Source organism: Ctenopharyngodon idella, chromosome 1, assembly GCF_019924925.1.
Source record: "Ctenopharyngodon idella isolate HZGC_01 chromosome 1, HZGC01, whole genome shotgun sequence".
Classification (NCBI taxonomy): Eukaryota; Metazoa; Chordata; class Actinopteri; order Cypriniformes; family Xenocyprididae; genus Ctenopharyngodon; species Ctenopharyngodon idella.
The window spans coordinates 1,244,858-1,268,539 of NC_067220.1; the positions used below are offsets into that span (position 1 = coordinate 1,244,858).

Here is a 23,682-nt window from a genome sequence, read left to right on the forward strand (position 1 = left end):
AGGAAATACAAACCTTAAGTGAAACAAAATGCACTATAAAGTTTCCACTCCAGATGCAGAAACACGTATATTTAAAATGCAGCTTTTGATACATAAAGCCTCTTTAATAGCAGCTCTTAAACAGACACATAATACCTTTATGATGAGACATGATGCTTATCTGTTCATAGCTGTTAAAATGTCAGTTTTCTCTTTCTCATCTCTCTGAATTTTGATTATTCCTGCTTCAGATTTGTACAAGAGTTTCTGGTTACAGAGAGATTATGAGAAAGTTTATTTTTCTGATGTAACAACTGCTTATGCCTTTACTGTAGAATCAAGTATTTTTGAAAGTATTTCCTATTATTTTTTGTGTATTGTCCAGAGCAGTTATTTAAAATCTTGCAGTCAGGGAGATTATTATTTTTTATATTATATTTGAAATGTCAAACTTTGTCATGACATGGAATTTACTAAATCAGCATTACATAGAGGACAACTGAATGTATTTTTCGTACTGATGAAATCAACGTTACAAGATCCGAGAGAAACATCCAGAAACACAGTTTAAGATCTTAATGAACAGCATGAAAGACAATAAGTATTATTTATACTTTCTGCAAAAGAGATCTGAGTCTGAAATCTGAATGATATCATTTTTGTCTCAAAGTTTTTTTACAAATGCTGCAGGAGATGTTTTTCTGTTTGCGTGACAAATGGGCTGTTTTTCAGTCCAGCTCAAAGCCACAGATAACAGATGAACAACTGAATATGAAATGTCAGTTTCTGATGTTATGTTATGATATTATGGGTGAGATCATCATCAGACTGCAAACAGATGAGATGTGGGGAAGTGGTACAGAGTCTGTAAAGTGGTGTTTGAACTGTTACTAAAATCTTTCAAATAAAAAAAAACAGAAGTGTGATTAAGTTTAAAAAAATTCAAGGGTGTGTAATTTCAGAATAAAAATGCTGAAATGTGGTGTTTCTTTACTAAGATAAAGAGACTTGCTTGTAAGTGTCGCATGTCTTTGTGTTTGCAGAGTTGTTTGATACTGTGGTCAGTGTGATAAAGATCAACATGAGATGCTCTTCAGCTTGTGGTTTTCTTTTGCTCTATGTATCTTCTTTGAATCAAACCAAGAAGCCCTTTAGCCGCCTACAGGTGTGTTAAAAAAAGAAAATGTTTATCTTAGTAACTATGTATACAGACTTTCCACTACATAAGATATTCTGTGAATTTGTGTAATATATTGAAAATAAAAATATTCCATGAACTTAATTCGGTACTGACATACGGACGGATGTCAGACTGGCTGCAGATTCTGTGCATGTGTTTGTCGCCTGTCAGCACTGTCTATTTCTAGGCTTCTTGCCCTTGAAAGGTCAAATGCACACATAATTATGCCTAAATGTCCATATTGACAGTTATGTCTTAACATCAACATTTGGGACATGTGTCAGTATCATCCGTGCATTAGGCCTACAGTAGGTCTTAAAGTGAAAGCAGCCTAATACCAGCTTCTGTGTCGTTAATGTTAATCAAACTACAACAACTGGGGGAAACTGGTTCTTAAACTTAAAGCACTGTTTGTGTCTGTATCTTAATGTTGTATTTATTTGTCCTATTGCCATTTGTATATACGTTCTTATTTTATTACTGACTGTTTACTTGATTACTTAATTACTTGGAAATGTTATACTTATATTAGGCAATTGCTTATCACTGTGGTTTTCTTATAAAATTTTGGTAATATTTCCCACGCTAAGTGATCATGTTTTTAAAGCTAGATAGCACACCACTGGACTAGCCTTTGTTTGTGTGTTTTTGTAAGATACCAAAATAAACAAGATTTATGCATTTTGTTTGTTCTATTGTCATGTGTGACTATTACAAGAGCACACCACTGAACTGGAAATATGTATAGATAGTAATAATAATAATTAATAAATAAAGCTGCAATCAGCAACTTAGGGGTCAAGCACCACAGAGGCAGAATCAGGAGCTAAAAATCAAGGTAGTGAGTAAAGACATTTGAAGATGGTTTTAAGCAAAATTGATTAAATCCTATAAATAAAATCACTTGAAATGTGACATAAATGCTTATTACTTTTGATCAGTAGGTGGCACTGACACCAAATTGATCTAGTGTGGTCAGTGTCGGTGACATTTTTTTTTTTGAGATTTTTTTGCGTGATTGAGATTTTTTGTCATATTGTTCGGAAGTTATAAGCAAAGAAAAAAAATCAATTCTAATATTTTGTGACCAAAAGGTGACACTGTGCTGAAACTGAACAGGTACCCTCAGGTCGTGGTTGTCACAACAGATACCAAGCTTCGTCAGAATACTCTAAAGCATTTTGGTGTGTTATTCATCAAATTTTTTCTCATGTCAGCAAATTCTGTGGATTATCTGATTCAGTTTTTGTGAAAATCAGAGCAATAGTCTAGGAGGTGTTTGGAAAACTCATCCACACAGAGACAAAACTTGCAGGATTCATATTTAAACAGTCTTTTTGGGGTTTAATATTCACAGACACTATATCCCAATTAGAATAAAGAATTTAAGAATAAAAAAAAAAAACCTTACCATTCATAATCATCAGCTTGATCAATTTGACCCTCAGAATGAAAGGGCGTGGCCGTGGGCGTGGCCGCATTAGTGGATAATGAGATGACTCACGAAGGACTGACGTCTCTTTTCAAACAGATTACATAAACAGAGAATATTTGTTTTTAAATGATTTAAAACCTGGCATTTCAACATTTCTTTAGACATATGTCTCATGTTTGTGTGATACATATTCATTAAGTTACAGTTAATTTTCTAAAGACTATCAGAATGCACTTCATTGAGAAAGAGACTGCAGCTCGCGCATAATGTTAGTTTTCTTTATTTTGCAAAAAGCACAACATTTTGTTTTTACTGTGAGTGTACACAAATAAAAAAAGACATTCCACAGTTTTTAATAACGTATAACTCTTATTCGCCATTGGTCTGCTGCAGAGGCTTGATTCAACAGCAAGTACAGAGGATGTCGTTGTAGTCTCAGGGGTCAGCAAGGAGATGAATAGGCAGTCAACCCCGCCCGTTTTGGTGGCCTGAAAAGCCATTTGCCTGTGCAGGTGCACAGACGTGAACAAATCAGACTTCAGTATTTCGGAGAAAACAGAGTTTCTCCATAAGTGTCATGAAAACTCTGACGCAATGCGAGTAAACCATATCGAAAGGGAACAAAGTTTGCGGTGAATCGAAATTTAAACTGACAGATCAGAGAGAAAGATTTTCTGTGAGTAATCAATTAAATTTAGACCTGTGTCTCACACAAAGCTGATTTATGTATTCAGAAAACTTGAAAGACACGTCACAAAGCAAATGAATGACTTTTATGGTACTTTATTTGATCTTGGCAGCAGTGATTTAACTAATGGTTGTGCCGAGGCTCGTGAAACTTTTGCAGTATCTTAACAAAATCTATCAACAGTGTTAAATGACTATGATAAATTATCGAATGCCTCCTTATACATCATATAAATAAGGCAAGGCAAGGCAATTTTATTTTTAGAGCACATTTCATACACAATGGTAATTCAAAGTGCTTTACATAAAGAAGAACCAAATACATAATAATAAAAATGGAACGCATAAGAAATAAAAATAACAGTAAAAACAGGGAATACCACTATCTGGATGGAAGAGTTAGGAAATTTCAGGGAGTTTTTTGTTGTTCGTCAGAGCGGATCTAAACGGATCTATCCATCATAAGAACATTAAACATTTTACTCTATAACTTGCTGAAAACCAGACGCCAACAAGTGAAGTCAAGTCATCTTCATTTATATAGCGCTTTTTACAATACAGATTGTTTCAAAGCAGCTTCACAGTGATAATAGGAAAATTATGGACAGAGATTATTTTGGCTTTACAGCAGCTCTAGGAAAAAGTTATTTTCGAGTTAGTAGGTTTTTGTAGGTTTTTGATTGAATCACTTCCGTTGTAAAAATTGTTAATTACTAACTTAGGGGCTGCTTAAAAAGACAACTTTTTTTTCTTTCTTTCTTTCTTTCTTTCTTTCTTTATTTATAAAGCTCTTTCACACAACTACTAGTCGATCCAAAGTGCTGTACAATACAGGTAGAATAAAATGAATAAGAGACAACAAAACATTGAAACACAACATAACAATACGATTTACATAGCTAGATAAAAGCTTGACATAAGGTGATTTTTAAGCCGGCATTTAAATACAGGCAGAGAAGGTGCAGCTCTAATAGAGGCTGGTAACTTGTGCCATAGACTAGGACCAGCAACAGCGAAGGCTCGATCACCTCTGCAATGGAACCTAGATCTAGGAACAGTGAGGAGACCAAGATTACTGGATCTTAGGGACCTATTTGGTTTATAAAGAAAGATTGCCTCGGAGAGATATGGTGGGGCTTGATTGTGCAAGGATTTGTAAACAAAAGTTAAGATTTTAAAACTAATTCTAAATTTAACTGGTAACCAGTTTAGTGAAATAAGAAGGCGAGATGTGGTCGAACTTTCGTCTTCTTGAAATCAGTCTTGCAGCAGCATTTTGGACCATCTGTAAACACACTATAGAAGACTGACTTATACCATAGTAAAGTGAATTACAGCAGTCTAGACGAGATAGAACAAACAAGTGAATAATCTGTTCAAACTGTTTAACAGAGAGTAATGATTTGATTTTTGATAAACGCCGTAAGTGGAAAAAACATGATTTGACCACTGCACTAATTTGTTTCTCAAAACCCAGGTTGCAATCAAAAAGAACACCAAGATTTTTGGCACAAGGTGTAAGGTAGGAGGAGAGATGACCAAAATGAAGGACACAGTCTCGATATGACTTTGAGCCGAACAGAATGATTTCGGTTTTGTTCTCGTTTAACACAAAGAGATTCTGCTTTAACCATATTTGTAATTCGTTTATACAATTCAACAGAGGTCCTAAAAAATCTTTACTTTTATGCTGCAAGGGAAAGTAAAGCTGAGTATCGTCCGCATAAAGGTGGAATGACAAAAGATAGATTGGCAGCATGAATATAGAAAATAAAACTGGAGCAAGAACTGAGCCCTGTGGCACCCCACAAGCAAGTGGGTGTGAGGACGAACTATGTTGGCCAATAGAAACACTAAAGCTTCTGTTAGTTAAAAAAGATTGAAACCAATTCAATACCTTTCCCTGTAGTCCAACACAACTCTTCAACCTGGAAATCAAGATGTTGTGGTCAACCATATCAAATGCAGAGCTTAAGTCTAGTAGCACCAGAGCCACGGTATTCCCTTTATCTGTTTCTAGTAAGATATCATTTACAACTTTTAAAAGTGCAGTTTCTGTGCTGTGTTGTTTATGTTTTACATGGTGTGAGAAAGTCACGTAAACTATACATGAAAACTGATCAGATCAGACTGAAACGGATTCACAGAAATGCGATTGGAATAGGATTTCAAACCACATATTAATGTAGCTCGAAATGGATTCGTAAAAATCGCATTTCATGTTCTTTTTTGCCATTCACACGTGATAAATCTGATTGGATGTCTTTCATATATGCTCAAAAATAGGATTTGGACTGACAGTCTGAGCGTAGCCTTAGAGCACAAGTTACAACACTGATGGAAGTTCATATGGCCACAGGATCAGCTTCATATTTGGATCAATGTAAACGTATGATATTATTTTTATATTCATGAAGTATTTAACCTGCAAGTCAAATCATGCCTGTTTCCTCCTAATAAAAAACTGTTAATGATTCTTAAAGCTGATAAAGATGTCAGAAACTTAAATGTCAAAACATTTTTTTTATTTTTTTTATTTCCTTGAGTCACAGGAAGATGATACTGTTTAATAAAGACATGAAGTTGCTCAATATGTTGCTGTGAGAGTGGATCAGCCTTTTTAACTCAACATTTCCTGATGTGTGAATTATGTCAGAGTTAACCTTTCATTTTTAATTATTTTAATATTAAAGCTGCCATGGAAGTTTACTGAGGCCCCCTATTGACACATTACATGTAAATTATACTGTCGCCCTCTAGTGGAATATTTAAATAATGCTGATCAGTTATCTTCATTGTCATTAGTCCTTATACAGGTGCTGGTCATATAATTAGAATATCATCAAAAAGTTGATTTATTTCACTAATTCTATTCAAAAAGTGAAACTTGTATATTATATTCATTCATTACACACAGACTGATATATTTCTTTTCATTTTGATGATTATAACTGACAACTAAGGAAAATCCCAAATTCAGTATCTCAGAAAATTAGAATATTACTTAAGACCAATACAAAGAAAGGATTTTTAGAAATCTTGGCCAACTGAAAAGTATGAACATGAAAAGTATGAGCATGTACAGCACTCAATGCTTAGTTGGGGCTCCTTTTGCCTGAATTACTGCAGCAATGCGGCGTGGCATGGAGTCGATCAGTCTGTGGCACTGCTCAGGTGTTATAAGAGCCCATGTTGCTCTGATAGTGGCCTTCAGCTCTTCTGCATTGTTGAGTCTGGCATATTGCATCTTCCTCTTCACAATACCCCATAGATTTTCTATGGGGTTAAGGTCAGGCGAGTTTGCTGGCCAATTAAGAACAGGGATACCATGGTCCTTAAACCAGGTACTGGTAGCTTTGGCACTGTGTGCAGGTGCCAAGTCCTGTTGGAAAATGAAATCTGCATCTCCATAAAGTTGGTCAGAAGCAGGAAGCATGAAGTGTTCTAAAACTTCCTGGTATACGGCTGCATTGACCTTGGACCTCAGAAAACACAGTGGACCAACACCAGCAGATGACATGGCACCCCAAACCATCACTTACTGTGGAAACTTTACACTGGACCTCAAGCAACGTGGATTGTGTACCTCTCCTCTCTTCCTCCAGACTCTGGGACCCTGATTTCCAAAGGAAATGCGAAATTTACTTTCATCAGAGAACATAACTTTGGACCACTCAGCAGCAGTCCAGTCCTTTTTGTCTTTAGCCCAGGCGAGACACTTCTGACGCTGTCTGTTGTTCAAGAGTGGCTTGACACAAGGAATGCGACAGCTGAAACCCATGTCTTGCATACATCTGTGCGTAGTGGTTCTTGAAGCACTGACTCCAGCTGCAGTTCACTCTTTGTGAATCTCCCCCACATTTTTGAATGGGTTTTGTTTCACAGTCCTCTCCAGGGTGTGGTTATCCCTATTGCTTGTACACTTTTTTCTACCACATCTTTTCCTTCCCTTCGCCTCTCTATTAATGTGCTTGGACACAGAGCTCTGTGAACAGCCAGCCTCTTTTGCAATGACCTTTTGTGTCTTGCCCTCCTTGTGCAAGGTGTCAATGGTCGTCTTTTGGACAACTGTCAAGTCAGCAGTCTTCCCTATGATTGTGTAGCCTACAGAACTAGACTGAGAGACCATTTAAAGGCCTTTGCAGGTGTTTTGAGTTAATTAGCTGATTAGAGTGTGGCACCAGGTGTCTTCAATATTGAACCTTTTCACAATATTCTAATTTTCTGAGATACTGAATTTGGGATTTTCCTTAGTTGTCAGTTATAATCATCAAAATTAAAAGAAATAAACATTTGAAATATATCAGTCTGTGTGTAATGAACGAATATAATATACAAGTTTCACTTTTTGAATAGAATTAGTGAAATAAATCAACTTTTTGATATTCTAATTATATGACCAACACCTGTATATAGAAGATGAAACATGTATGATCTCTCAGTATCAGACACTGTATCCTCCACTAGGTGGCGCTCTTTCAGTGTGATTAATGTAATATTCAGTCAGTGCTGATGGTGGGAGGGGCCAGTAAAGCTGCTCATTACTGATAAAGAGCTGAATAAAGAGGAAGTAACTAAAGCAGACAGATGTAGAGACAGAGAGATTCACACAGAGAACATTCAGCATAAAGAAGACTGAACTCAACTCACAATGAAGATCCTCCTCATCTTCTTCACTTTCTACCTGATCTCAGGTCAGAGCTTTTCTCTTTCATCACTGCAGTAATGATGCTGTTTTCTGTTCATGAGGTTTCTGATCACAGTATCAATCTGATTGACAGGTGCAGTGAGATGCTTTAGAGTCACTGGATATTCTGGAGGAAGTCTTCTTGTTGATTCACAGAAGGTTTGGTACAGTGACTCCGCTAAATATATGACCAAATTACCTGAGTGGAGAACAATAATAAATTATAAGAAACATGATAACTGGATTAATGAAGGAAGATTCATTTTATTTTGCAATGAATATGAAAACCTCATGATTTACATCAGAGAACTGAACACACAAGATGCTGGAACTTATCGGACTGGGGTTCATGGCAAATGGTCCATCGATATGACTTTGAATGTGGATGAAGGTCAGTCATTTTATGATCAGAGTCCTTGTTTAGTAACTATACTGGTCATTTATATATATATGAAATATATTTCTTTATTTTGTTATTTACAGATTCATGTTGTAAAGTGTCAAAGAGGGTGATGGTGAATATTGGAGAAACTGCCACATTCAGTTGTGAATATTCACAGAATCATATTAATGATCCCAAGATCATGTTAAAAGAGGGGAAAGACTCAATTGAGATGATCTACAGCACATTGAACAAGGAAGAAAGATTCAGTATTTCTGATGACAGACATAAAAACCTCTTCATTGTGAGAATTACTGCTGTGACACCAGATGATGGAGGAGTTTATTTATGTGGAGTTTGGATCAGCAGACACCCATACAGTTACTCCATTATTAATACTGTTCATCTACATATCATGGGTGAGTAGTACATAAAACAAAATCTATCTGGTATAGTTTCTGGTATAGTAAAGTTTCTAGAAGTTTGCTGTCAAGTGAATTAGATGTGATATTTGTGATTGACAGCTAAAGTGGGCGTGTCTAGAGTGAGCGGATACTCAGGAGGTCGTATGATGATCAAGTGTGAACATCCTCAACACAAAACCAAGCCAAAATACATCTGTAAAGAATCAGATGGATGTTCAGAGAGGAAGAATCCAGGAGTTCAGGATGAATGGATGGAGAATGGAGATGTTTCTTTATATGACGACACCAGAGCAGGAGTCTTGATGGTGTTTTTTAGAGAGCTGAAAGCTGCAGATGCAGGAACATACAGGTGTGGAGTGAATGTGTCTCACTATACTGAGAGCTTCACTGAACTTCAGCTGAACGTCACAGATGGTGAGGAACACGATATACTGTATCTTGCATGAATAAAGTGTCTGATCTTATTTTTATTTAATTGTTTTATTTTACAGATGCAAAATATCCAAAGACAGAGACTGAATCTGCTCTTCTTGATGGAGAAGTCAACATCAGCTGTCAGATCCCAGAGGAACATAAAGTTCATTTCTGCAAAGAGGATGATAATCACATCTGTCAAAACATCAGGACATCTACAGTGACAGAAATGAATGGTTCATCTGAGAGAAATGAAGAGAGAGTTTTTACAGTGAGCATCAGTAATGTGAGCGTGAGAGATGCTGGAGTTTACTGGTGTGGAGCAGAAACCAGAGACACACATTTGACCTTCATCTCCCTGACCACCAAAATTCAGCTCAACATCATCAGTGAGTGAATTCAGATGATTTCATTTTAGTAAATACAGTATATTCAGAATCATGTGTGTTAAATGTCTGTGTTTGTTTGTTTGCAGTGGCTCCAGTAGTGAGACGTGAAGGAGAATCTGCTGAGATCTTCTGCCCTTATGATTCAATCTATAAATCAAAGTCAAAGTCTCTCTGTAAGGGGAAGTGCTCCACTAGAGATAGAAATACTCTCAATGAAGAGAAAGAGACCAAGACTGACAGATTGACTCTGAATGATGACGTCACTGCAAGTGTCTTCACTGGGACCATCACTGGACTGACAGCAGAGGATGCTGGGAAATACTGGTGTGCAGTGACATTAGAGAGAGACGTGAATTATCTTTACACTCATCTGATCGTCATCATGAACGAGGGTGAGGAAGGTTTATCATCTGAATATGTGAAACTATGGCTGTGAATTGATGTTCTTATATTTCTAATCATTTCCAGAGCTGAACTTGACTAAGCATGAAGGAGACGACATGTCAATCCAGTGCAAACATCATGATGAACATCAGAAACTCTTCTGCAAAGCACATGAACCCTCCATGTGTGTGAAGGATGGAGTTTCATTGGAGACGATCAGAGATGATCGATTCTCTTTCAGTGATGAAGCTTCTACTGGAGTCTTTACTGTAAACATCACTGATCTGAGAGAAGAGGATTCTGGGATATACTGGTGTGGAGCTCACATCACCACTAAAGTCAACCTCAATGTAAAACAGGGTAAGAAACCCTTTTTGTAACGAATTATTTTTGTTTTGTAGTACTTTTACTGGCTGTAGAACTTAACAGCTCTCCCAGATAGCATCAATGATCGAAATAATGTTGAATCAATGTTAATATGTCAACGTTAACTGCATTGAATTAATATCACTTTTGCACCCTCAATTAATGTTGAATCAATGTTGAAATTTCAACAAAAAATCAATGATGATGGCATTGAATCAGGGTTACAATGTGATGGTGGTTCAACATAATGCTTACACTCTCAGAAAATGAAACACAACTACAACTGACTTAAAGCTACACAGCCTGAAATCAACTGAAGATAAAAGAAGACAATCAATCTCTCAAGATCTCAGCAGACGTTCTTTCTGAGAATGAACAGAGGTTTAGATGTTGATGTTTTATTGAAAATGTTTGGTCACCATTATGGTGGTCAGTGTTTCCTTGAGTTGGGCAGTTTGACTCTTGGCAATGCATGCTGGGAGTCATGAGTTGTATACTATGGTGGCTCCCAGCATGCATTGCAGAATGAAGGATGTCACCATTGTTGAGATTCATATGCTGATTCTTAATGTCTGTGTGTCTAAAGATTTTTTTAAAAATGTGCACTTTAAAAGTCAAGATTCATAATGTCTGATCTGTAGCAAGAATGTATTGTTGGTGAATGTTACCTATTAAAAACAAATATGCACTTTTGCTCAGGAGAACGATTAGTAAATGACTTTGCTTTATGATGATGAATACTATATCACTCTGTCATTTTGTTTCTACTTTTCTTTGCAACAAACGATGTGTTTTGGTAAACACTGTTACAAAGACCACAAATTCACATAAAAAAGCCAAGAGTCAAACTGCCCAACTCAAGGAAACACTGACCACTATAATGGTGACCAAATATTTTCAATAAAACCAACATCTAAAACTCTGTTAATTCTCAAAAATAACTTCTGCTGAGATCTTGAGAGATTGATTGTCTTCTTTTATCTTCAGTTGATTTCAGGCTGTGTGGCTTTAAGTCAGTTGTAGTTGTGTTTCATTTTCTGAGAGTGTAAGCATGATGTTGAACCACCATCACATTGTAACCCTGATTCAATGCCATTACCATTGATTTTTTTGTTGAAATTTCAACATTGATTCAACATTAATTGAGGATGCAAAAATGATATTGATTCAATGCAGTTAACGTTGACACATAAACATTGATTCAACATTATTTCGATCATTGATGCTGTCTGGGCTGTTTCTTGTCTCGTCACGTTCAGTTTTGAGTAATATAAATCATGTAAATGGTAGCCTATAGACTATCTTTAATTCAAAACGCCAAATTTGACAAAAAAAAAAAAAAAATGCTGGATATCGGCCGTTTAACACTTCTATCATAAAACAGTTGTCAGATATTAAAGTAGCTGTCAAAGCTATTTAGCTACTAACCTTGCTCTTTCAACTCTTCATCATATCTATTTATTGGGGTGGACTGCGTAACATGTAGAATTTTAATCCTAAATTTAACATCAATCAACAAATATGTCAGCAAAAATAATATTTTAAAGGGTTAGTTCACCTAAAAATGAAAATTCTGTCATTAATTACTCACCCTCATGTCGTTCCACACCCGTAAGACCTTCGTTCATCTTCAGAACACAAATTAAGAAATATTTGATGAAATCAAAATCAGACCTTCTCCGTTCTGATCACTCTGTTTGACGCACATGTGTACTGACTTTTGTTTAGTGACATCTGTGTGAAGTTTAAAGGTCGTTTCCTGTCAGGATGAGTTGGGAATAGAGTACCTCAGGGATGACGTGTTTTTGTAGGCAAAACCTGGAAGCGAGTTAGCATTTTAGGACTTCTGGTTTCATCGCCCTAAAGTCAATGGGTTTTTTTAATGGTTTTTGCTAAATCGCCTGAAATAAGGTCTGTGGTTAACAAAGCCTCTAAATATTTTCATGTTTTGATCTATGACATAAAACACACCAGTTATAACCTGCTTGTGATTTTTTTAAACCTTTATTGTGTCTTAAAAACGGCGGTTGCTAACAAGTTGCTAAAAGGGACTACTTCCTTTGGCGGGGACTTTAAACGTCATCATGACAAACAGGACATTTGGACAGCATTTCTCATTAAAAAAAGTGGATAAGTATTCATACACAATGCAGATCATAATCAGCAAGCATGTTTTTAAATAAAGTTTGAGGAAGCTTGGTGGTGGTGACGTTGATCCGCGACCATGGTGTGCTGTAGTCCGTTTATAGCCTACTGTTAGCTTTTTATATCTGATGACTTTATTTAGGCTTCAAAATGTATAAATGTTGTGTTAACTTGTAAAGATTGTCTTGATAGACAAAATGTGTAAGTGTCATAACCCTTTGTTAAACACAGAGCTTATTTTTTGCGATTTTCCAAAAGTCTATGGGAAAAATGCATAGGCTTTCGATCGAGGGAACACGTGCGCTGCTAACTTCCGTGTTGGCCTACAAAAACACGTCATCTCTGAGGTACTCTTTTACTTTCCCCCCCTCAGCTCAGTTTGTGTCATTTTCAGGCGTGTTCACTAGTTTAAAATGTTTTCTGTTCCTTCTTGTTTATTTTTTCAGTAATGATTATTTTATTCATTTTAATGATTGGTTGATGGCTGCAGTCATGATCAAAACAGCAACATTTACATTCAAAACGGCTTTGTAAAAACAGCTTTATCTTTGATTCATTTATTTCTGTGTACAAACCTGATTCCAAAAATGTTGGGACACTGTACAAATTGTGAATAAAAAAGGAATTCAATAATTTACAAATCTCATAAACTCATATTTTATTCACAATAGAATATAGATAACATATCAAATGTTGAAAGTGAGACATTTTGAAATGTCATGCCAAATATTGGCTCATTTTGGATTTCATGAGAGCTACACATTCCAAAAAAGTTGGGACAGGTAGCAATAAGAGGCCGGAAAAGTTAAATGTACATATAAGGAATAGCTGGAGGACCAATTTGCAACTTATTAGGTCAATTAGCAACATGATTGGGTATAAAAAGAGCCTCTCAGAGTGGCAGTGTCTCTCAGAAGTCAAGATGGGCAGAGGATCACCAATTCCCCCAATGCTGCGGCAAAAAAGAGTGGAGCAATATCAGAAAGGAGTTTCTCAGAGAAAAATTGCAAAGAGTTTGAAGTTATCATCATCTACAGTGCATAATATCATCCAAAGATTCAGAGAATCTGGAACAATCTCTGTGCGTAAGGGTCAAGGCCGGAAAACCATACTGGATGCCCATGATCTTCGGGCCCTTAGACGGCACTGCATCACATACAGGAATGCTACTGTAATGGAAATCACAACAAAACTTCCAGAAAACATTGTCGGTGAACACAATCCACCGTGCCATTCGCCGTTGCCGGCTAAAACTCTATAGGTCAAAAAAGAAGCCATATCTAAACATTATCCAGAAGCGCAGGCGTTTTCTCTGGGCCAAGGCTCATTTAAAATGGACTGTGGCAAAGTGGAAAACTGTCCTGTGGTCAGACGAATCAAAATTTGAAGTTCTTTTTGGAAAACTGGGACGCCATGTCATCCGGACTAAAGAGGACAAGGACAACCCAAGTTGTTATCAGCGCTCAGTTCAGAAGCCTGCATCTCTGATGGTATGGGGTTGCATGAGTGCGTGTGGCATGGGCAGCTTACACATCTGGAAAGGCACCATCAATGCTGAAAGGTATATCCAAGTTCTAGAACAACATATGCTCCCATCCAGACATCGTCTCTTTCAGGGAAGACCTTGCATTTTCCAACATGACAATGCCAGACCACATACTGCATCAATTACAACATCATGGCTGCGTAGAAGAAGGATCCGGGTACTGAAATGGCCAGCCTGCAGTCCAGATCTTCCACCCATAGAAAACATTTGGCGCATCATAAAGAGGAAGATGCGACAAAGAAGATCTAAGACAGTTGAGCAACTAGAAGCCTGTATTAGACAAGAATGGGACAACATTCCTATTCCTAAACTTGAGCAACTTGTCTCCTCAGCCCCCAGATGTTTGCAGACTGTTATAAAAAGAAGAGGGGATGCCACACAGTGGTAAACATGGCCTTGTCCCAACTTTTTTGAGATGTGTTGATGCCATGAAATTTAAAATCAACTTATTTTTCCCTTAAAATGATACATTTTCTCAGTTTAAACATTTGATATGTCATATATGTTGTATTCTGAATAAAATATTGAAATTTGAAACTTCCACATCATTGCATTCCTTTTTTTATTCACAATTTGTACAGTGTCCCAACTTTTTTGGAATCAGGTTTGTATATTTACCATGAATTTTGTATGTTCGTAATGTCTGCAAATTAAAGGATTAGTTCACTTTCAAATGAAAATTAGCCCAAGCTTTACTCACCCTCAAACCATCCTAGGTGTATATGACTTTCTTCTTTCTGATGAACACAATCGCAGAAATATTAATAAATATCCTGAAGCATCCGAGCTTTATTATGGCAGTGATAGGGTTCAATGAGTATGAGCTGAAGAAAGTGCCTCCATCCACATCCATCCATCATAAACGTACTCCACACAGCTCTGGGGGTTAATAAAGGCCTTCTGAAGCAAAGCGATGCGTTTGTGTAAAAAAAATATCAATATTTACTAAGTCATGAAGTAAAACATCTAGCTTCTGCATATTCAACTCTTGCAGTTCACAAAGCTTACGCCTTCCCTATTCAACTTACAGAAAATGTGTAACTGACACGATGCCAGTTTATATTTTCTTCGTAACTTCAATATGGAAGGTGGTCTGGCGGAAGCTAGATGTTTTACTTCATAACTTGTTTAAATATGGATATTTTTTTACACAAATGCATCACTTCTCTTCAGAAGGCCTTTATTAACCCCCCAGAGCACGTGGAGAACGTTTATGATGGATGGATGTGGATGGAGACACTTTCTTCAGCTCATACTCAGTGAACCCTATCACTGCCATAATAAATCTCGGATGCATCAGGATATTTATTAATATTTCTCTGATTGTGTTTATCGAAAAGAAGAAGGTCATTTACACCTAGGATGGCTTGAGGGTAAGTAAAGCTTGGGCTAATTTTTATTTCAAAGTGATCTAATCCTTTAACCCAGTCTGTACACTCCCATTTCTCTCTAATCATCACCGTATTTTTCAGATTTCTCTTTGTTCAACATCATTTCTATATGTTCGACTCTGCTGCTGATTGGAGGATTCACTGTGACTGAGTGTTTATTAAGATGAGGTGATGCTGTCCTTCATGAACACACACTGATTATAACTACTACAGACTAACACAAAAACCGTTTATGAATACTCTTTTTCCAAATGAGGACATCCAAAATGTCTTCAAAGGGACGTTTTGTCAGATGCAGGTTATAAACAACTTTTAACCCTTACTTTTTACCTTCATCATTCTTTAAAATCTGATAAACATCACATATTAAATATATAAGCTAAGCCTTTTAAAATCTTTCTGGTCACAAAGTTTCTCATGAAGTCTGGAGGTGTTTTTGTGTTTGTGTGACGATCAGTCCAGCTCAAAGCCACAGAAAACAGGTGAAGGTTCAGAGTTTCAGTTCAGTTTAACTGAAGATCAAACAGACTCACTCAGGAAACCCACAGAGAAAAGAGAGAGAGATGATGAACATCATTTGTCAAGACTAATATTTGCCTTGTTGTTACTGAAGATGTTCCATAATTAAAATATAAATAATTAGTTGGACTGATGGATTCACTCTGTTTGTAAATTAATGGTTTAATGATTAAATGAAACTATAAAATGTACTTAAATATCAACTATATAAACTATTTATCAAACTAGATGTTTTATAAAGGTCATGTGAGCAGTTCGTGCTCGTGCAAAACTCGCCCCTGTAGTGTGTTTGTAAAGTTTTGGGTTTTTAACATGTGGTCAGTGTGATGAAGGGAAACTAACATGACAAGCTATTGTGCTTTTCTTTTGCTCTATTTATATTCTGATGGTCAAACCAGCCTTCAGCCTGCTGCAGGTGTGAGAAAAACAGGAAACGGTTTCGTAGCAACGATAGAAACAAACTTTCCACTCCATAAAGATATAATTTATAGTATATACACAATTATTCCTTTTTTTTTGTTCAGGACAACTGAAAAAAACAAGGTTTTCGAGGTCACAGTGTTTCTGCTGCATGTACAATAACTTTGGTTTTTACAACATCACAGAGAGGAACAAGTTCAAAACTATTTTTGTTACGAACTGCAGTCATGAATATGCGTCTTATAAAATGTCTGCTTGCTTTTCAAATGTTACAAGTTCTGCCAGAACGACTGTTTGGACCTTTTTTCTGTCTCAGGAGAAAATTAGCTTTTAATTTCAGACTTCTGATTGAATCCTTTGGCTCCATCTAGTGGTAAATCTGAGGTAATGTCTGATTTCTTGGTTTTATTTCAGTGAACTTTAGTTGTATTGTATGGCAGTTGATAGTGTAGGTGGATTTTTTTTATTATCATTATTATTATTCTTTTGTTCTGTTTTGATGAATTATAAATGGCACTGATTTACACGCTTCATTAATTTTGAAATCTCAGAGTCAATCTGAAGGAATTAAACACTGGCATAATATGTGATAATTACATGGACTCATTATTCATGTAGATGTTTTAACAACCAAAGTTGAAGATAAAGCAAAGGAAGCAGATGAAGTCAAGTCTCAGCATTTCACTCTTTGTTCAGTTTGTGTTGTTAAACTGTCATCAGTGATGCTGAAGTTTGATTGACAGCTGCTGTCTGTGGTGCTGAATCCACAACTGCCTGTTAAAGAGACAGAAGCAGCAATCAGACTCAGACTTCAGCTGATGAGCCTCTGATGATCTGAAATCTATATTATCTTATTTGTATATGATATATATTTTGTATCTTTAGCATTTTTGTTATGGTACATTATTTCAACCTTCTGTTTTGAATTATTACCTTATTATCCACTTTATTTTGCAGCGCAGAAGTAAGCTGTTTTCTGTGAATGTGCGAAACTTCCTCGCTCACTCTTATATGTTAAAAATAAGGTGGATAGAGAACATGAAAACCTGTATGAGCTCTCAGTATCAGACACTATAATCTGTTCTCTACACAACCTTTCCAAATAAACTGATTTATAATTTGCTGATTTATGTAATGTGTCACTGATGGTCAGTAATTCAGCATAAGAAGTGTAATGTGATGTCTATGAGAACAGGAGCTCATCTGAACAGACTGTGAATGTGTTTGTGTGTGGTGATGAATCTCAGTCATGTGCTGCAGATCAGCTGCTGTCCGCGGTGCTGAACATCTGAACGACTCTCTTCCACCAGCAGGAGATCACACTGACATTTTACTCTTAAAAATATGGTCAACCTGTTTCCCCCTCTGGCTGTTGACAGTATTTTCTGATTTATGGATGATAAAAAAAAGAGAAATCCAAAACACACTCTGTAAAAACCTTTAACTTTTGGAAATATATGCAAATGTGTGCATATTTAATTATATAATACTCCATTTGCAAATTTAAAAATGTCAGAAAACTTGTAATACAAAGTAGTGTACTGTTATTAATCATGTCATGTTCTCTGTGTTTGTCTGTCTTCAATCTTTGTAGTCTGTTGTAGTTTTTCATGTTGATTTCTCCTTGATCGTCTCCCCCAGGTGTGCCCTGTTACCTATTCACAGTATATTCCTGTAGGCTACTTTCTCAGAAATGACAAATATCACCCTGAATGCATTGTTTTATACGGTATATTACTGTTTTAATGGAAAACAGAATGTTGCTGTTGAAATTTGGCCTTTTTTTTACAGCAGTTTTTTACAGTGTATGTTTTGCTGCATTAGGTAAAGCAATGGTTATTTATTATTCGAACATGGTCGCCATCCCAAATCATGCATATGCTTGCCTGTTCAAATACTGGTTTGTGATCATAGCCACCTTAACAACAAGAGCGTTTATGCTGGGATGTGTAGGTTATTGATAAGCGACATGTCTAACTATTTCATGACATTCTATTTAAATGTGTTTTTAAGGAGGAATCGCATCTAGCCTTTACCCTAGCCTTCACCCTCCGCCTATGCCTCCTTGATATATGAATTATGTCAGTTGTATGGGGGATATTTTGTACTACAGTATATCTACAGAGGCTTGTGATTGTTTTTGTTGAGAGGATACTTTGTTCTAATATTTCTGTTTTATTGTGTATTTGTTGTATTTTAAAATGTTGTTTTACTGTATGGCTGCTACATTGGCCAGGTCTCTCTTGTAAAAGAGATTTTAATCTCCATGAGACTTCCTGGTAAAATAAAGGTACATAAAAATAATCTTGTGTTTTAGAATTTTCTTTATGTTTTTGTTTTAACCCTTTATTTTAAATTATTTTAAAGGGGACCTATAATGCCCCTTTCACAAGATGTGATATAAGTCTCTGGTGTCTCCAGAATGTGTCTGTGAAGTTTCAGCTCAAAATACCCCACAGATCATTTATTATAGCTTGTCAAATTTGCCCCTATTTGGGTGAGCAATAAAACACCGTTTTTGTGTGTGTCCCTTTAAATGCAAATGAGCTGCTGCTCCAGAAGAGGGCGGAGCTTTAACAGCTCGTGCTTCGGTTACTCAACAACAACAAAGCTGGAGAATCTCACGCAGCCAAAATGAGGATCATCAGTAACAGTGTTCAGTCTTACATTGTTCAAACCGGAGTCGACACTGATGGAGAGACTCAGGAAGAAGTTACAACTTTTAGAATGAAACTGGACGTTTCTGAATAGTTAGTGGATAAATGTTATGTAGCTGCTGTGGAGCTGATTCAATTCATCCACTAGCATGTGCCGTCATGTTAATCTTTTGTGTTGAATTGACCCTCGTTTGTGAAGCAGTCCGGTGTAAAATGACGGCATGTCAACAACACTCTACTACAACAACTCTTCCTCTTCTCTAAAGCAGCCCAACATGGCCTCACCCCCTTTGTTGCGTGTTCTCGGGGGCGGGGTTTATGTAAATTTTAGGGATTGTGATGTCACTAACCCGGGAAGAAGCTCATTGTAGTCCTTACCAGCCGTTTGTTGTAGTCCTAAAAAGCGATTTCTGTAAAAGAAAATATCTCTCTTTGCATTGAACTTTGAGCGTCGTAACTTTGCAGATGTTGTTTATGCTCAAACAGCAACATTACACACTAACTAAAGTTAAAAAAGTGAAATCATCATCAAGGATCTTTCTGGTCACAAAGCGAGGGAGCGAGTCTACTCTGATGTACACTTCAAGCAGCTCTATATCCCACAATTCAACTTGATTGTGACATCACAGCAGATCGTGCTTAACTGAAGTTTATGATATATTGATTATTTTGGGAAAAATGGTCAATGACTGTCAGCTACGGCTACCAAACAAAAACTTTAAAATTAAAGTAAAATATCCTAATTTAAATAAAGTGCAAAACACTGTTGTTTTACAGGTATATACTGAATTATTACTAACAAAACACATTAACTAAAATGTGAATCTCTTGTATTTAACCAGAAAAAAGCACACATGAATGAATGAATGAATGAATGAATGTAACTATATGTTACTGCCTCTGAAATAAAGCAACAGCAATGTTTTCTGGCTCATCCTGGACTGAAGCACAGGATCTACTCTCCAGCACAATGGTGACCCACAAAACACATGATACAGAAACACTTTAAACTGGCTGCTTTAACTGTGTGTCTGTGATATGTGTTTGTTATAGCAAAAAAGAAAACAAAAACAAAGAGACTCTGATCAGATGATGTTGGTCACTTTTTAAGTGATGCTATTGTCATCATGAAATGCTCTGATTCACTGACGCCGGAGTTAATCTTTGATTAAATTGTTTAATATTAGTTCTTAATTTATCATATGTCAATACTACTGCAGTGCTGTGATACTATAAACAATTTTATTAAAACATTATGCAGACATCAAGAATCAGCATATAAATCTCAACAAAGGTGACAATAATAATAAAAAAATCAGATGAACTCTGAACGTCACAAAACAAGCTACTAAAGTCACAAAAAAGCTTTGTTGAATGTGATTAATGACATAATACTTAAAATAACAGCTGAGTTGTTAATTTACATATATTGTTTGTAATTTTACAGAGTTTTGAGTATAACTTAAAATAAAAGAAAATGACAAATGTTTCCGTTATTTTCCGTAAAATTAGGATTTTCTTTTTACAGTGTATACTAATTATGTTGAGATTTAATTGCATAATAATTGTAGCTACCTTATGTTCACAGTCAAAGTTTAAACTATTGATATTTTGTTTCATTTGTGTAATTTTATTTTTCTTCAACAGCTCATATACATATATATTTCCTCCAACAACTTATACGAATATAGAATGTTGCATAAAACAAATTCATAAGGGGTTTAAATAATAAATCAGCTCCAGAGTGAATTCAAAGTGATCAAGGGCTTAGTTCCATTTAAACCTTATGCACGGGTTCCTCCAGTAGAGGGCACTCATGCAATGTAAGCAATGACACACATCCAAGTCCACGAGACAGAGGGAAGTTAGTGAGTGAAGGGCATAAAAATTTGGAGTGGAACGCAGCCATAGAGAAAATTAAACCTGTATGATCTCTCAGTATCAGACACTGTATCCTCCACTAGGTGGCGCTCTTTCAGTGTGATTAATGTAATATTCAGTCAGTGCTGATGGTGGGAGGGGCCAGTAAAGCTGCTCATTGCTGATAAAGAGCTGAATAAAGAGGAAGTAACTAAAGCAGACAGATGTAGAGACAGAGAGATTCACACAGAGAACATTCAGCATAAAGAAGACTGAACTCAACTCACAATGAAGATCCTCCTCATCTTCTTCACTTTCTACCTGATCTCAGGTCAGAGCTTTTCTCTTTCATCACTGCAGTAATGATGCTGTTTTCTGTTCATGAGGTTTCTGATCACAGTATCAATCTGATTGACAGGTGCAGTGAGATGCTTTAGTGTCACTGGATATTCTGGAGGAAGTCTTCTTGTTGATTCTGGAAGGTCTTCATCCAATAACAGATATCAATATCTGAAAAAACAAAACACCCTGGGAAGATGGAATATAATAATAGAGAATAATAAACACAATCAATGGATTAATAAAGAAAGATTCACTCTGTATGTCAACACAAACAGACACATCATGCTTTTCATCAGAGAACTGAACCTACAGGACTCTGGGAGATACCGGATTGGGCTTTCAGGTTCAGGGGATATTGAAATACATTTGAATGTGAAAGTTGGTGAGTAATTTTGACATATGAGATACAAATGGGGCAGAATATACAATTTAAAGAATATATGGCAACACCTTTAGATTTACAGTAGGATTTCAATTCTAATGTTAATTTAGGGTGACCATATTATGGGTTTCTAAAATAATAAATTGCTAATTATGCTAATTAATTATGCAATGCTAATTAATACAGCTTGAAATTAAAAAAAAAAAAAAAAATTCTAGAAGTTTACATAGAATTAAGATTAATCTAGATTTATAAATGCTGGAAAAAACAGCATTGTTCACTGTGAGCTCATTTAATGCACTGACTATGTTAAGAAATGAAAGCGTTTTGTGTTACCAGTTAACTTAGCTGACAAATATTCTCCTTTGGTTGATGTTTTGTGCTTTGATGAACTAATATCATTTGCATCCAAATCGCACCTTCATTTACCAATTACATGTACGTAGTTTGCAGGTCAGGTATTCTGCTTCAAACCGGTCCGACCGGGAAAAGGCAAAGGAAATTTTGTGCAATTTGTCCATGATTTACATTTTCACTTTGGGCACTGTAAAGAGATCCACCATCCGTTCCTGCTCAGCGCTTCTTTTAGTGGTCAGTTTACACTGAACACATTTATGCAGGTGAAAAAGAGGCGAGGGCGCATATGAGACTCGTTATTTTCTAAAGTTTGACTTATTTTAACTTGATATCTTTAAAACGTGGTGGTTAAAGACATCAGTGTAAAACATGTTTACAAAGAGAAACTATTTCAAAGCAGTGCAGTGGAACACAAGTTTCTTTGTGAATTCACAATCACCATATTATTACTGATGCTGATTGAGAAACAGTTTGACCAACAGCATGTAGGCATCGTACACGACTATAGAGAGCGCGTCAAAATGGGAAAAAAGACAAATCTTGGCCATATGAGGTTATTTAGAAATCGCTTTTTAGGAGGAACTATGGTCACCCTAGTTATATGTCCAGCACCCTCCTCAAAACTGCTAAACAAAATATTTTTATATAAAAATGTTCTATTATGTGTAAATGACAGATTCATGCTGTAACAAGACAAAGAGAGTGGAGGTGAAGAATGGAATGACTGCTGTCTTCAGCTGTGAATATTCACAGAATCATATTAATGATGAGAAGATAATCTTCAAAGAAGGAAAAAACTCTATTGATGAGATTATAAACAAAACATGGAAAAAGAACAGCAGGTTCAGTATGTCTGATAGAAAAGATCAACAATTTATGACTGTGACAATTTCTCCTGTGAGACCAGATGATGGAGGAGTTTATTTATGTGGAGTTTGGATCAACAGACACTCGTACAGTTACTCCATTATTAATACTGTTCATCTACATATTATTATGAGTGAGTACACTGTAGATATGTCTAGATGTTACCTTCCATTGCCATAACCAAATGATTTAGTCATTCTTTTTTTTTTTTTTTGATTACTTTTTTTAATGAGAATAGAACATGGTCAACATGTCTGACACAACTTAACTGTATACCAAACCAAAATAAAATCAATAACAATAATAAATAAAGAAATAATAATAGATAGATAAAAATAAATAAAATGACTTGAATAAAATCAAATAGATAAGATGTTATAGTTTGATGTACATATAAAGTGATATTTGTGATTGACAGATAAAGTGGGCGTGTCTAGAGTGAGCGGATACTCAGGAGGTCGTATGATGATCAAGTGTGAACATCCTCAATACAAAACCAAGACAAAATACATCTGTAAAGAATCAGATGGATGTTCAGAGAGGAAGAATCCAGGAGTTCAGGATGAATGGATGGAGAATGGAGATGTTTCTTTATATGACGACACCAGAGCAGGAGTCTTGATGGTGTTTTTTAGAGAGCTGAAAGCTGCAGATGCAGGAACATACAGGTGTGGAGTGAATGTGTCTCACTATACTGAGAGCTTCACTGAACTTCAGCTGAACATCAGAGATGGTGAGGAACATGAAATACTGTATCTTGCATGTTTGAAGTATCTGATCTGATTTTTATTTAATTGTTTTATTTTATAGATGCAAAATATCCAAAGACAGAGACTAAATCTGCTCGTCTTGATGGAGAAGTCAACAT

General features: G+C 36.1%; 1 protein-coding gene and 2 long non-coding RNA genes across 15 annotated transcripts in view; 2 read left to right on the forward strand and 1 right to left on the reverse strand.

The window, feature by feature from the left end:
• The window catches only part of LOC127508732 (uncharacterized), a 488,047-nt gene that overhangs the window by 265,037 nt on the left and 199,328 nt on the right, over positions 1–23,682 (reverse strand). For 2 of the 13 annotated variants that reach the window (XR_007928891.1, XR_007928898.1), the window contains exon 3: positions 9,390–9,537. The exons of the other annotated variants lie outside the window; for them this stretch is intronic. This is a non-coding gene — a long non-coding RNA (uncharacterized LOC127508732). Of the gene's footprint in view, positions 1–9,389; positions 9,538–23,682 lie in introns of those variants that run through there. 13 annotated transcript variants of the gene reach the window in all.
• Positions 1–23,682, forward strand: part of LOC127500999 (uncharacterized) — a 385,015-nt gene that overhangs the window by 183,854 nt on the left and 177,479 nt on the right. The gene's annotated exons all lie outside the window — the stretch shown is intronic.
• LOC127508817 (uncharacterized) overlaps positions 23,239–23,682 on the forward strand; it is a 47,367-nt gene continuing 46,923 nt past the window's right edge. Inside the window, exon 1 of the long non-coding RNA XR_007928945.1 lies at positions 23,239–23,482. This is a non-coding gene — a long non-coding RNA (uncharacterized LOC127508817). The remainder of the gene's footprint in view (positions 23,483–23,682) is intronic.